Source organism: Triticum dicoccoides, chromosome 4B, assembly GCF_002162155.2.
Source record: "Triticum dicoccoides isolate Atlit2015 ecotype Zavitan chromosome 4B, WEW_v2.0, whole genome shotgun sequence".
In the NCBI taxonomy this organism is placed as follows: Eukaryota; Viridiplantae; Streptophyta; class Magnoliopsida; order Poales; family Poaceae; genus Triticum; species Triticum dicoccoides.
In genome coordinates this window covers 428,282,402-428,288,401 of record NC_041387.1, presented here as the reverse complement: position 1 = coordinate 428,288,401, position 6,000 = coordinate 428,282,402, and positions in this window count along the sequence as shown.

Below are 6,000 nucleotides of genomic sequence, written 5' to 3'. Positions count from 1 at the left end.
TGTGCCAAGAGGTCAGAGGTCAGCTGTAGTGCCAGTACCTGATACTAGAGCTACCACATCAGCACGAGCAGCTACAGCTTCAGTGCCACCTCCAGCAGCCACTCCAGCAGCTCTAGCTACATCGATAGAAGCCTTCGTCCTTGGAGTCATCTCTACACCACCTCACAGAGACCAAGCCTGAGAGACGCATAGCACTATGCATGTTTGAACTTTTTGGTAACTTGTTGCCAAAGGGGGAGAAATATGTATAGATCATAGGCTTCGAGAGAGAGAGAGTTGCTTTTTGTCTCTCTTGCACTTTATTTGGTTGAACTTTATTGTGTGTTTGTTTGATACCTTATGTCCTTGTGTGAGATACTTGAATGATCATGTGTTTGATCATATGCTACTTTAATGTGTGTTTGGATGATATTATCTCTTATATCCATATATGATCATTCACTTTGCTTGGTGATGAGTGCATGCTTTTAATAGCTATCATTTTGAGTGCTCCACCAAGATGTATGTGACATAGAAGAGTAACCCATGATACTAATCGATTGTGCATTTGCATTCAAAAGCAAATCTTAAATAATGCACAAATTTAGGGGGAGCTCTTGCTTATCACACACTTCTCAAAGCGACGATGTATTTCAATCTTATTATCATTTGTCGAAGCTTTGATCTATATGTTGTCATCAATTACCAAAAAGAGGGAGATTGAACGTGCAACTATCCTTGGGTGGTTTTTGTAATGATCAACAACATATAGCTCATTGAACTAATGCTATTTCAAGACGAATATTTCAGGAAAGTTCAATGATTGGCATGGCATGGATTAGGAATGTGGACCCCTCAAAATGCCAAGGACAAAGGATTGGCTCAAGCTCTAAAGTTCAACACTCTACATTTTACTTTTAGTGATCCAAGATCACATTGAGTCCATAGGAAAAGCCAATACTATTAAAAGGAGATGAGGTGTTGCTTAATGGCTTGCTTGCTCAAAATGCTTAGTGATATGCTCCAAAAACCCTCAACCACTTTCTCATATCCACATATGTCCCAAACCAAAAGTCAAACTTGGCCCCACCAATTTGATCTATCCGGCGCCACCGAGTTCATTTGACATAGCCACTGCCAGAAACCCTAGTCACTTCGGTCTCACCGATAGGGATCTCGGTCTCACCGAGATGGGATTGCAAACTCTTTGTTTCCCTTCGTAACGTTTCGGTCTAACCGAGATGAGCGATCAGTCTCACCAAGTTCGCAATGCAAACTCCCTGCTTCCCTTTCGTAATGTTTCGGTCCCACCGAGATGAGAAAATCGGTCCCACTAAGTTTGCCTAACCAACCCTCTGGTTAACTTATTACCAAAGTCGGTCTCACCGAGTTTGTGTAATCGGTCTCACCGAGATTATGTTATGCCCTAACCCTAATGAAATCGGTCCCACCGAGTTGACATGTCGGTCCCACCGAAATGCCTAACGGTCACATTATGAACTAAATCGGTCTGACCAAGTTTTCTGATTCGGTCCCACCGAGTTTGGTAAATCGTGTGTAACGGTTAGATTTCGTGTGGAGGCTATATATACCCCTCCACCCTTTCTTCATTCGTGAGGAAAGCCATCAGAACATGCCTACACTTCCAGCATTCATTTTCTGAGAGAGAACCACCTACTCATGTGTTGAGGCCAAGCTATTCGAATCCTACCATATGAATCTTGATCTCTAGCCTTCCCCAAGTTGCTTTCCACTCAAATCATCTTTCCACCAAATCCAATCCTATGAGAGAGAGTTGAGTGTCGGGGAGACTATACTTTGAAGCATAAGAGCAAGGAGTTCATCAACAACACACCATTTATTACCTTTTGGAGAGTGGTGTCTCCTAGATTGGTTAGGTGTCACTTGGGAGCCTCCGTCAAGATTGTGGAGTTGAACCAAGGAGTTTGTAAGGGCAAGGAGATCGCCTACTTCATGAAGATCTACCCTAGTGAGGCAAGTCCTTCGTGGGCGATGGCCATGGTGGGATAGACAAGGTTGCTTCTTCATGGACCCTTCGTGGGTGGAGCCCTCCATGGATTCGTGCAGCCGTTACCATTCGTGGATTGAAGTCTCCATCAACGTGGATGTACGATAGCACCACCTATCGTAACCACGCCAAAAATCTCTGTGTCAACATTGTGTTTGCTCCCTCTAAACTCCTCTTTTACCTTCATATGCAATGATTTGCATTCCGCTGCTATACTCTTAGAATTGCATGTGTAGGTTGATTGCTTGACTTGTGTAAAGTTGCTAAAATCTGCCAAGACTTAAAATTGGGAAAAGGCTAGATTTTCATTTGGTCAAGTAGTCTAATCACCCATCTCTAGACATACTTTCGATCCTACACATCTCCTCCGTACCTTGTCCAACAGTTCAATGATTTTGGTCGGCAGTCGCAGAGTGCAAGGGAAAAGATGACCAGAGAGGTAATCACTGAATTAAGTAGAGATAATTTGCCACCATAGGAGATCATATTGAGTGTGGCCAAGAGTCTTCTTTGCACCATGCAAACTAGAGGCGTGAGTTCTTGGACTGTGGGTCGGGTAGTACCCAGAGGTAATCCAAGGTAGGTAAAAGTCATTTTTCCCGTCACACAACCAAAGATGTTGGCCAATTGATCACACCTATCTTGATTACAGTTGAAAGGAATGAGAGTTGATTTGTGGAAATTGAGTTTAAGTCCAATGGAGGTGGCATAATCCGTTAGAATATCCTTGATGACCATCGCTTGTAGTGGACATGCTGGAAGAATTAAGATGGTATGCGTATCGAATTGTTGTATATTTCTTTTGGTTGGGGAAGGGGAAGGTCAGTTGAATTTGATTTCATGCAAAGGCGTCATTGATGGCTGCTTGGAGAAGATCTGCCGCTAGAACAAAGATGAGTGGAGACAGTGGGTCGCCGTGTCTCACACCACACTTATAATGGAATTGGTGTCCTGGGGTTCCATTAAGAAGGACAGAGGATTTTCTAGAAGGACAAAGGATTTCCTGGGAAGGAGTGTCAAGTGCCAATAACCATTGAATAAAGTTACCTCTCTATTCTCCTTGACATGGCCCATAAATATTAACAAGAGTCCAAGTTTGTGCAGATTGCGTGGAACGAAAACGAGTGACGACAGCAAAATCTTCAGAGAAAAGTGTATCGGCAGAGAAGATAGAGTTGTTCCAGATCGTGGCAATACCACCCGGGGCCCCACATGAAGCAACAAAAGCAAATTGATCGAAACGGCAAGGACAACAGGATTTAATAAAAGATAAATCAAATTAGGTCTTTTTAGTTTCCTGCAAGCAAACGGCTGCACATCCACTAGATCTGATAGCATACGAGAGTGCTAATTGCTTACCGTCTGAATTTAAACCATGGACATTCCAGCGTAGAACGTTCCAGTTCACCAAAGGCATTTAATAAAAAGAGAACACTTATTGCGGCAGATTACCGCTGAATCGCAAAGGGTAACGAGCTAGTGATGCCATAATAATTGGGTTTTCATAAATCCGGGTTTTCATATATTTGGGAATTTCAGAAAATGTTTCTATTTCCTAAATTTGTTCACAAATTCAAAATGTTTGCATTTTCAGACAAATGTTCACTATTTTAATATATATTTTGAAATTTTGTAAAATGTTCATGTTTTCATAATTTTGTTCAGAATGGTTAAAATGTTTTAGTTACTTTATTTGCTCAGAATTCAAAAAACGTCCGCGGCTTCAGAGTATATCCACATATTTTAAAATGGTTCTGATTTTCAAAAATTATTTGTGATTCAGAAAAATCAATTTTTAAAGGGTAGAAATAAAAAAGGGACATTCACATTTGTGCCGCTAACTCGAACCCACTACTCAAATTTACCCCTAACTTTTTGATGTGCTCAAATTTGCCCCTAAAAAGGATTTTAAGTCAGAGGAATGCCCTTCCAGCTGGTCAAAGTTGTTTGACCAAAACTTTGAAAATTCATAACAAATTCATATGAACTTAGAAGAATGCAAAATAAGATATCAAAATGCTCATAAAAACAACACCTATATGCACGTGTCATTTACGTTCATGACAAAAGCACTCTTTAAAGCTTTTTTAGGGTTTATAACATTAAAAAACAATTTAGGGTGAATTCAAATAAATGCACATGTAGGTGAGGGACGTAAATGACATGCGCGTATAGGTGATGTTTTTATGAACATTTTGATATCTTATTTGCATTTTTCTGACTTTGTATGAATTTGTTATGAATTTTTAAAGTTTTGGTCAAACAACTTTGACCAGATAGAAGGGCATTCCTGTGACTTAAAATGCTTTTTAGGGGCAAATTTGAGCACATAAAAAATTTAGGGGTAAATCTGAGAGTGGGCGCAAATTAGGGGCATAAATGTAAATGTCCCAATAAAAAAAGACCAAATAAAACAACGGGCACAATAAACCCACAGTATAGTGATATTTCCAATCAGCATGACCCGAGTAGCTAATTTGGACTATGTGTGAACTTCACGCTAATGGGTCAGCCCACTTGGACGCCAGCCCATGGGAATTGATATCTTATTTAATTTGCAATATTTTCGTTTCTAGTTTACGGAGCTCCAAATCAACGCCTACGGGGCGCACACCCCCCTCGTGTCCGCTGGTTTTACAGTGGGCCGGACCAAGCCACTTCGTTCTGCATTTTTCTGTTTCTATAAACTGCAAAAAAGCACGCGAGCCACCAGGATTCGAACCTCCGACGCTTTGAGGATATTTTCCCCATGAGAGATATGCAAAGCACTTATAGACTGGAATCGGATGAGACTCCTGAACCTGCCATTCTGATGGAATATTATGAACATAAAAGTGATGAGAGTTCCACGGAGGATGATGAGGAAGCTCCTATTAGGAGCAACAGACAAAGGATAGCAAAGTCTTTTGGTGATGATTTCCTCATGTACCTCGGGATGATGACACTCCCAGTTCCATTTCAGAAGCTTATGCATCTCCAGATGCTGACTAATGGAAGGATGCGGTCCGTAGCGAGATGGATTCCATCTTGGCTAACGGGACATGGGAGATCACTGATCGTCCTTATGGTTGTAAACCATTGGGATGTAAGTGGGTGTTCAAGAAGAAGCTTAGTCCCGATGGTACTGTTGAGAAGTACAAGGCTAGGCTTGTGGCTAAGGGTTATACCCAGAAAGAAGAAGAGGATTTCTTCGACACTTACTCACCTGTGGCTAGACTGACAACCATTCGAGTTACTCGCTTTGGCTGCCTCTCATGGTCTCCTCGTTCATCAGATGGACGTTAAGACGGCTTTCCTTAACGGAGAGCTAGACGAGGAAATTTACATGCAACAACCAAATGGCTTTGTAGTAAATGGTCGGGAAAGAAAGGTGTGCAAGCTAGTGAAATCCTTGTATGGCCTGAAACAAGCGCCTAAGCAATGGCATGAGAAGTTCAACACTACTCTGACATCTGCTAGATTTGTTGTTAACGAAGCTGACAAACGTGTATACTATCACTATGGTGGGGGCGAAGGAGTTATACGCTGTCTGTATGTTGATGACATACTGATATTTAGGACCCACCTCAAAGTAATTGAGGAGGTCAAGGCTTTTCTATCTCATAACTTTGAGATGAAAGACCTGGGCATGGCTGATGTTATCTTTAACATCAAGCTACTGAGAAATTCTAAGGTGGAATTACACTCTTGCAATCCCACTATGTTGAGAAGATTTTGAGCCGTTTTGGATATTCAGACTGCAAACCTTCTGCAACACCATATGATCCTAGCGTGCGGATTCGAAAAATCGAAGGCACGGCTGTAGATCAATTGAGATATTCTCAAGTGGTTGGTTCACAGGTGTACCTAGCTTGTGCTACTCGTCCTGACATCTCATTTGTTGTGTGCAAACTGAGCCGGTTTGTTTCCAATCCGGGAGATGTGCATTGGCATGCTATTGAGCGAGTGATGTGCTATTTGCAAGGTACTGTGAACTAGGGGATTCACTATTC